At 42.9% G+C, this 9,842-nt stretch overlaps 2 long non-coding RNA genes across 3 annotated transcripts in view; one reads left to right on the forward strand and one right to left on the reverse strand.

Annotated features, from left to right (window-relative positions):
* LOC109511937 (uncharacterized) overlaps positions 1 to 9,842 on the reverse strand; it is a 204,860-nt gene that overhangs the window by 32,687 nt on the left and 162,331 nt on the right. The gene's annotated exons all lie outside the window — the stretch shown is intronic.
* The window catches only part of LOC109511940 (uncharacterized), a 36,825-nt gene that overhangs the window by 6,623 nt on the left and 20,360 nt on the right, over positions 1 to 9,842 (forward strand). The window contains exons 1-2 of one of the 2 annotated variants that reach the window (XR_002167424.1): positions 1,945 to 2,159; positions 4,928 to 4,993. This is a non-coding gene — a long non-coding RNA (uncharacterized LOC109511940). Of the gene's footprint in view, positions 1 to 1,944; positions 2,160 to 4,927; positions 4,994 to 9,842 lie in introns of those variants that run through there. The other variant, XR_002167425.1, reaches the window with a different exon arrangement.

A 9,842-nucleotide genomic window follows, 5' to 3' on the forward strand; every position in this document is an offset into this window, starting at 1 on the left:
TCATAAAAACGTGGATTCATGAAGTTCTCTTAACACATTAACAGAATGGCTCTTAAAAAAAAAAGGTCATGTAAGCTCTTTAAAGAAAAAGTCTCAGCGCTTCTTCTGCTAACTGGCTTATTATTTTACACTTCGGAGAACTTTTATCGGGAGTTATGCGGCGCCGTGCTCTCTCAGTGGTTATTTGGACGGCTCCTTTTTTTTTTTTTTTTTTTTTTTTGCGAGGAGAGCCCGAGCCTTCGCACGTCTGCCACCCTTTTGCACCGATCTGACAGTGACGGTGACAGACAAGGCATCTCTGGCATGGCGCTGACATGGCGCTGACATGTCGCTGACACCAAATGTTCATGTTTGCATTCGGGAGGCGTGTGGCGCAGAAAGTTAAGGCATGTTAAACTATCGGTCGTGGAAGTACTATATGTGGAAGAATGCTTTTCTAAATGTTACTGGTAAAATTAAACTCACTCAAAACGCATTATTATTTTTATTCCAACAAAGACAAGCCCGTAATTTGACTTTGTGTATCATCGTACGCGAGTTCCTTCTGTGACAATACTGCACCTGTTATTAGAATGCACTCTTGAAGCCCGTGATGTCACATGCCTTTCATCGAACTTCATTTTTCACAAAACTCATCAGGCAGATTCTCGAAAGGCATCACTTTCCCTGTAAAGAAAAAAAAACCACATTTGTTGAGCCATTATCATTGCATCATCAAAGAGAACAAGAAATTTCCACTACTTCAGACTGCCGAATAGTTAAAATAGAAATAACAAACGTGGGGACAGACCAATAGTATCGATTTATGAAAAAAAATACTAAATTGACCAAAATCTGACATAAGTTCCTACCCAACATAATCGTGATTGAAATAAATCGGTTTATAGTGCAACATGATCAGCAAACTTTTCTGACACTTAAAAACTTGTCATTGTTCCTCCTCCGTCCAATAAAATCCAAATTCTCCTCCCTACAGCAACACTGCTGCAACACTTGTGTTAATAATATTTGGAATGGAGGAAAAGTGGTGGGTTTCATAGCACATCTGTGACAAACTACCTGCTGGGAAAGATAAAAGTAGCGGTTTGGGATCAAGAGGCAGGGCTCCTCACTGGGATTCTCAACCCAGTTTAACACCATTTTGGGACATTTTGAACTTTTAGGCTGAAACTTTCACACACTTGGTATTTTCTTTCCAAATGATTTTTTTGGGGGGTACTACACTACTAATCTTGAATGGTTCACTGTATTGATATGCTATAGGGCTCTGGTGATGGAGCTGTTCTGATGACTTAGTGAGATTTTGAATATTCATCAGCGGGCAGTTGACGGAAACTGCCATTTTTAGATGGAGGTTGCTTGGAAACGTATCGTTTTAATATATATCTAAAAATTCATCTAACCTGCACCCTGTAAGCTGAGTAGCTCTGAAAATGTTTTTCTATGAATTACGTAGATGCATAAGCAGTTCGCTTAGTAACAGTGATGAGCAATGTGAGGAAGAAAAATGAACAGAAAAACATGCCTAATTTTTTTTTTTTCCAAATGTTAAGGTACCGCTCACTGGTATCAATTTGTGCGCCGTGGCAACGCAGCTTTTGCTTAGTTGGGTCTTTCTTCAGCCCTTTTGTGACGGAATAATAGAAGCTATCCCAGCACAAGGATCAGTTGGTTTGACTTCAGTTTTTACAAAGGGCGGCGGATTTCATTGACTTGCTTGGGTTTGTTTAAATCAGCTCTTCTGCACGACAATGGGACGGACAACCTGCGTCGGTTGAGCCGCGTGACTTCCGAGCGCTGACTTAAGCGGCAACCTGAGGCCGCAGGAAGGAGCAGCGAATTAATGTGTCTGCTTGTCTGTTGAGCTTGAAACAGGAAGAATATTTTTTGGGAGAGGAGAGAGAGAGAGAGAGAGAGAGAGAGAGAGAGAGAGAGAGAGAGAGAGAGAGAGAGAGAGAGAAATAATTATCTGTGGCCAAAACGAAACTGGCAGAGAATGCGAGGAGTGCATGTGGCAGTGGGCTGCACTATAAAGACATCTGCTGATTGCACAGTTTGGGGAGAGGACTGCTACAGAGACCAGCCTGGCAGGGAAACGTGCAAAAGAGAGACGGCAGGAACAAGAGACGCTCGCAGTCAGTCACCTTGAACATGAGGACGTATGTACACCCACTGGACACAACATTAGGCACGCCTACGCAGTCCAACACGAGCTCAATCCAACATTTTGTCTCGACGAACATAATGTGCAGTTTAAATGAGAGGTAATATTTGGAGCTCGGCGCATCATACGGAAAGGTAACAAGCAGATTAGAAACAGCTCTGTATAGTATCATTTATTGTCACATAGTATCAGTGTATGAGTGTCGGATTACACTGGTCGACACATTTTTTTCCATTTTTTTTTTGCACTCAATAACGGACGACAACGAGGCACTCTAAAGCTGGCACTGCGGTAACAAATCTCTCATTTTTAGAGTCGACATAGTTTTTTATTTTCCGATATTTTAGCGAATTGTTGATATTGAAACTGTTGTTTACAATAATATGAAATATATAGGACCCCTGACTCGTTTTTGATGAACACATGTGCCTTCTAAACAACTGTATTTTAATTTCAGTCATGAATTACTTTGGGGAGTTGGTGCTTGGTGTTTGACAACTCCTGGCCAAGATCTTAGAGATTCGGCAACATCACTGCCATTCTACCGTCGTTGAACAGGCCTCCTCTTTTCATTTTAGAATTCAAGACAAAATTTTAACAGGCAGGTTTCATCATACTTGGTGGATCTGGTGTCATTTTATTGTCCTGCTAGGTTTTCTATTTCTTACTGGCCATCCAACAAGGATTAAAAACTTTGCAATCTGCTACCCCTTGAATGCACTTGCACTTCAGTGAGAAGGTGCTCTTCAGGGAAACGTTTTTGAAAAGCTATTAAGACCACATCGGTTTTGGACAGTCATTCCAGTAGGACTTCATTATCTCATTGAGTTTTTTCTTGTATGAACAGTATCATGTTCGTCCAGCTAACCATGTGAGCTGTGTGAATCAAGTTTACATCTTAAAAATAATGTGGCCAAACGGAGAAGGTTGGGAGATTTTTGACACATAATTGAGTGTGGAGTCTGTAGGAGAGTGGCCATACATGCCATCCTACTTATGGACGATAAGAGTGTGACATTACGGCAGCCATTTCACATCGACAACACCCACACCCTTCTGCCACGTTCCTTATACATTTGAATCAGTGTTGACTGCACTTGTTGCAACCGTGGACCTAAAGAGCTCTCACAGGCACATATTTTGTTCCAAGTAATCTGTTGATATCGAGAAGCACACTGAATGGGTTGAAGACACACTCACGAACTGAGATTGTTCTGTGCAGTGTAGAACAACATTACCTGCAAGTCCTATTGACAAGCGTTTTCTAATATTTTGACCCGTTGATGGAATTATATAGGGTCACCAAAATATTGGGAAAACATTTTTTTTTCTTTTCATCTAAAATCCTAGTATACATATTATTTTTTCAGATGAAACAAATTGGAGATATACCTAAAATACGGACCATTTAGCGCGAGTATGTTTGTGAATGGGGGATAGTTGCTGTGCGATTAAATCAGAAGCATAAAGGAGACATGTTTGAATGACAAAAGATTTTTGTTGTTGTTGACTATTATGCAATGAAAGTTGTCTCACAGTCGATTAATCAATGATGTCATTGATGATTTTTTTTCCCACAGTACTTCAGCAGTCCCCAATCTTGTTTTTTGCGCCACGGCCCGGTTTCAGGTGAAGACATATTTTGACGGGCCAACAGGAAAACATAAAAACAAATGATTAGTAATACAACAAGCCGGCTGACTTATCTTGTGAAAATAGGATCATGTGTTGGAAGACGAGCGGTGATCAGAATAGCCAAGGCTAGCTAACAGCTATCCTCACCCACAACCAGCCAAATTTCGTACCCGTGCAAACCCATGAAGAAGGTTTCGCCCTTTTTGGACTTTTGCAGCAGACACAGAGCATTACAGTCTACCGAGTGCAGTAGATGAGCGGGTGGTAAGTCCGATTAGTCAACTTTTGAATGCTAAATGTTGACCTACACAGAAAAAAAAACGGTGCATAGAATATTCATCTACTTAAAAAAAAAAACATGTATCTGGATCCAGATGATTTTATTTTGTACAACCACTAACAAAATAAAATCAATTCAACAAAATCGTTTTTCAGTGTAGTCAAGTCGACTCGTTGACTAGTCAACTAATGGTTTGAAACTCCACGACGAAGTCTTCTATACGAAGTCATTTGAAATCTTAGATCGCTAGCTTACAACATCCTCCTTGAACCATAAAGTCACCTGCTAACTCATGGACCTACAAACCTTTGCAATGGATATCATAAAGTACATGTACAGCTAACAAACCAAAAAAAAGATTGTTGAATTTAACCCTTTCAGAGACAATGGTTACTACAGTGGACAGCCTATGTTATCAGGTTACAGGGTGCATGAAAGGGTTAATCCATTTTATTTCGCCAAGTGGAAGAGTATACATCGACTCAAAAAAATATATCTGGATCCAGATGATTTTATTTTGTGGAGCCACTTGAAATAAAATTGAATAAATTCAACAAACCATTTTTTTCATGCATATGTTGGACTCCAGCGCGACTGCGAGTCAGTGGCACCGATGGGTGTCATTGCAGATCAACAGTATTTATGCACCCTGTCATTCACCCAGACCCGAGGTAGCATGTTGACAGAGCTTATGAAGACATCTCAGGCATCTGGTTCTCCCTCAGCTGAGCCACATGTGCTCCTCTGATCACATCGCGCCAAACGCGCCTCTTACGTGTGTTTTCCCCAAGTCTGCCCTCACTCCAGTGACCTCTGACCCAGACACTCTCTTCTGCTTTGTTGTGCAGGTCAGAGTCCAGACAGACACAGTCAGACGCATGGCCACAGTTTGGTACGCAGATTCACAGAGGCAGGTAGGTCTGCTCCAGGTGCCGCCCCCCCCCGCACCCCCACTCCAAGCAGGGATCCCCCACCGCTCTGCAGCTCTCAGGTCAGGGCCGAGGGCCCAGTGGGCCCCGAGCGCAGGTCACAGAGGGCTGGGATAGGCCGGAGATGAGATGGCGGACTGGCATGAGGACTGGTGTTTGATGTGGCGCCGGACTGGGCTATGTTACCGTGTTGCTATGGCTTTAATTAGCTCCTGCAGCTGCTACTTCCTGGTTGACACGTCCTGGCAAACTGGGGCTCTGTAATCTCTTACAGGTTGGGACTGTTTCGGGATCTTTCAGGATCTGTACTTTCACAGAAGTACAGATACTTTGTGTGGAAAACAAACATGGAAGTACTTGATGACTTAGAGATCTTGGAAAGTGAATTGTGATTTTTTTTTTTTTAATGCATTGTCCGTTTTTGAACATTGCTGAAAAGACGCCAAGACTGAGAACTGTGCTATGGTTAATTGGGCCACTACAAACTACATGGGGAACTCAAGGCAAAAAGATTCTGCGCAAAATGTTCTATGAGTAACCACTAGTCTCAACACGATACTCTGATGAATATTGCATATTGCGGAATAAGAATCATCTATCCGTCCTCTGCCGTCGACTGAAATTGATGTCAAAGTGCCCTCGGGCTCACATTGCGAACATCACGACTCATCTGATTTCTGTAAAAAAAAAAATAATAAATTAAAAAAACAACAACAAAAAAATACAAATAAAGTCTGTTATGCTCACAAAATTATGACATTACTTGAAGTCAATGTTTGGACCTATCAAATGAGACCGGCTAATTTCCCACGTCACACCTGATCTCTCACGGCACGCTTTATGGGGAATCTATTGAGTGTTTAGCGCAGATGCCGTTGACGAGTTCTCTCTTCACAAAGACGCGTTAAGTAACCACTGGAAATCACCCACAGAGGGGTAGCGGCGAGAAATTGATCTCAGATTAGTTGAGCGAGTCATCCGCTCTCCTCCTTTGTCCCTGCCAAGATGGTGGATCTCGACTTAGAACTCCTTAAAAGGGAGACTTCACAGCTGGCTAGAGAATACTAATACCCTGGACTCATTAAATTAATGGGAGCCTGATTCCCCCTTATACTCAACGTGCACCGTTGCCCTTTGAGTTTGCCGGGGCTAGAGGCTGCGCAGCACTTTGAAAGCCCTGACCGGCATATTGAGCGTGTTTTAATAGAAGCCTTTTGAGACTCCTGGTAAGATGCGCAGTAACTCTTTACCTTCAAGTCCTCGCACCTCTCTGTGTGATCTCGTCACATCGCCGCTCTATACTTGGATCCAGGCCCCGAGACAGGAAGGGGACCGACTGCGGTAAATGAGGCCAGAGGTGTCCATATCTGAGCGGAGGCCATTCTTTCATGGAGATGTGAATCTTTTAGACATGTGCCTGACCCTGCTTTGATGTAGAAAGGTGCCAGCCATAAGACGGACAAAGAAGGCTTACACGCGGACGTTCGGTGCGGTGGCCTCCAGGGACGAGAGTTCGGCTTCTCATTGGACTGTCTTGCTTAACGCTGTTGATTTAATTACTTGGCTCGGACATAAGCGCCGTGAAATAAATGAGGGTCCAACTTGACACCACTATAAAAGCCACCGTCCGCCTAATGGGAAGACACGCTGAGAATCGTTCCATAATGCAGACGAGAACCCAAAGATTCATCGCCAAAAGCGGAATTCTGAAGTGTGAAGGACAAAGACAAAGTGATTTTTTTTTTATATAGCTCCAGTATTTCTATAATGGGGGTGAAAAAAAGATTGCCAATGTGACTTTTTTTTTTATATTTGCCTAACAGCTGTAAGATAAGTCGGTAAGACAACAAAGCCAGGGAAGTCTCATTACCATAACGTGGAAAAAAAAAACAATCAAGCAAGAATTCATCAGTCTGATCGTTATCTAACTCAACATGTTAAGATAAACATAATTATGGCAGAATCATCATATCGAGCATCTGCATAGCTGTCGGTAACAGACAAATGTTACTTGACACCCACAGTCACAGGCAACATCATTCGGTACACTGGTAAATCTAATAAGAGATGTCAAAACAATTCTGCCTTGACAAAGGAAGGTGCCAAGGCCGAAAAGTTTCAATTTGGACAATCTTTTTGGCGATTGCTTTTAGAGTTCAAAGAAAATGTCGATGACTTCGTATTGATTTGACGAGTGTTTCCCTGTTGTGGTCGTAGTTGACGGTAATCATGAGAGCTGTTTCTCATTTTTAGGGTTGCCGTATTGGCGGCAAATTATAAGAAACAGGTCTCAGGATGATGCAATGCTCCACTTCACCAACATATAATACTCATACTCATACAATAATCAAATGAATACCACTGAGAGCAGGCTCTTCAAAGTCTGGCCCGCGGGCCATCTTTAGCCTAATAGCATAAGCGCCCATGTCATTTTAAGCTTAACGTCACAATATCAATGGCAAATTAGAATGTTTTTGCGAAGAATGATTCTTTTCTTTGTGTGTGTAGATTCCCCAAACTATCAAGCACAATGGCTCATTATTTTATATGGAGACAAGACGACGACAATATCGAGGCACTGTTCATCGTGCGATATTTTGAATACTATGACATCCCTAATAGCATTACAAGGGAAACGAATATGAGCGATGTGTTCGAAGTAGTGTTTGTGGCGATGCGTGGATTTGTTGATAGGTTTATTTTAGTGTGTTTTGCCCATCCGAGTTAAAGAACCTCAAGTTAGCTTGCATTCTTTGATTGTTGTGGATCCCCACGTTGCACCAACAGGCGAGGGCATCATACTGGCCAAAAATGGCTGAGTCAGGCACTCAGCAACGCATCGCGCCGACACTTCTTTATCCTTTTCCGTGTGACAAACGTCAACAATATACCTTACAGTAACGCCACGCAGCACTGATTGGATTTCCACGGCCGCCTCTGACAGTAATGATTCCTCCCGGCCTTTGATCGCAGCCAGATATCACCACGGCGGCAACATGGCCGCATATACGGCTCCTCGCTGATGGCAACAAGCAGCCAGCGTGCTTACATGACTCCCACTCCAGAGCGGGCTAATTTATTCTCATCACTCGGGATGCAACTCGCAGCGACAAGGATTCACCGGTCGCCGTGGTCCCTGGCAACAATGCGGGAGTCTGCGAGGGGGGGATTAGCCGCAATCAAGAAGGGAAGGGTACGGTTACCAGGCAGGTTTAGAGCCACGTGGGCTCCCACTGTGACGCGGCACTCATCTGAGCAAAACCGGACCAAAAAAGAGGGGAACCTCGCTGAGATCTTATCCCACAGAAGCCAATTTCCTCCACCAAAGTTCGTCTTCTCAGAGTGTGGCTCAAGCACTTCAAAGTGGAGAGCCATATAGAGAGCGCGATTCATTTGGCAGCTCATGTTGTCCGCCTTCAAAAAAGCCAAAGCTCGCCGCTAGACGCTCGGCGGGGCTGATTCCGGCTTCAGAGAGGGGAAAGAATTTGGCGGCGGCTTAGGACGCCCATCCCCATCCAGAGGTGGGCTCTTTTTCATCTCGGCGCAGCCTTAGCGACTGGGTTTGGTGACTAGGCGCTTCACAGGTGGGAGTCGGCCCGGGTCAAAGAAGCGCGCTCACTAAGGACGGGATTTGCCGCTGTTATTTTTCTATTAGGGCAGAATTATGCTAAGCCTTCAGAGGCCATCTTTGTGTTGCTATGGTAGCCCATATTTCCTACCGGGTTGTGACCTTGAATGACTACAGTGCAAAGCCAAGTCGCCCCCGCACCCTTTGAGGATTAAAAGCAGGGTCTCTTAGTTATGCAAAACACCTCTGATATGATTGAGCCTTGAATGGTTGAATGACAAACTTTATTGAGATTGCCTCTCTTTTCATCTGATTATTGTCACTCGATTATTTCCAATCACTTGGCACGGCTTCAAACGACGCTTTGTGAAGGACCACGCCGAGCTTTTCTTTCCCGGCACCTCCGCAAAGCTCATATCGCCCACCATTTGCGGGAGACAAACCACGAATCAGTCGCTGGCCCGGGACAACATTTCTCAAACTGATATAAGCAAAAATAGATGACTTTGGAGGATAAAAAAAAAAAAAAAAAAAAAATCACCATTACATTTGATAAAAAGTATTTGATGGACCGGACAGCAGATCTCTATTTTGTTGATTTTAATACTTGGTGATATCACAAAAGAGAGAAGTCTTACGTATTTTGGGGAAACAAGTTTTTCTATGAGTTTTGACCCATTCTCGACGAGTAATCTTTTTTGGGGAGCCATTTTGGAATAGATCCAGCCAAGGGTGTCAATTTGACTTCTTATATGATTCCTCTTTTGTACTTTCCTTTTAGAGGTTGTGAGCGCAAGAGTCAGAATGTGAAAACAAGGCAGTTGCCGTTGCGTTGAGTTAAGAGTTTTCTTAATCAATACACTTTACTAAGTTTTGGAACGTCCCAATTACCCTCGCCCCCTTTTTTTTATTTCATTGAAAGTCCGGCAGATCAAGTCCAATTAATAGCTTGAGATTGTACATAAACTATGTAAGGTTTCCCAAAACTAAAAAAAAATAAATAAATAAAAAATTACTATTCATAATTGTACAAATTGGGACGAACCCTTTCATGACAACTTTAACCCTGTCAGGGACAACGGTTACTACAGTGAACAGCTTAGCGTGTTGTCAGGTTACAGGGTGCATGAAAGGGTTAATGAATCAACAATTAAAAATACATTTTGGTTTATAGAATGAGTCCATGAATCGTTCTGCGCTTTCATTTCACAGAACGAGAAAATGAACTGCATGAATTTCAATTTAAAAAAAAAAAAAAAAAAACAA

Source organism: Hippocampus comes, unplaced genomic scaffold (assembly GCF_001891065.2).
Source record: "Hippocampus comes isolate QL1 unplaced genomic scaffold, H_comes_QL1_v1.1 scaffold381, whole genome shotgun sequence".
Taxonomy (NCBI): Eukaryota; Metazoa; Chordata; class Actinopteri; order Syngnathiformes; family Syngnathidae; genus Hippocampus; species Hippocampus comes.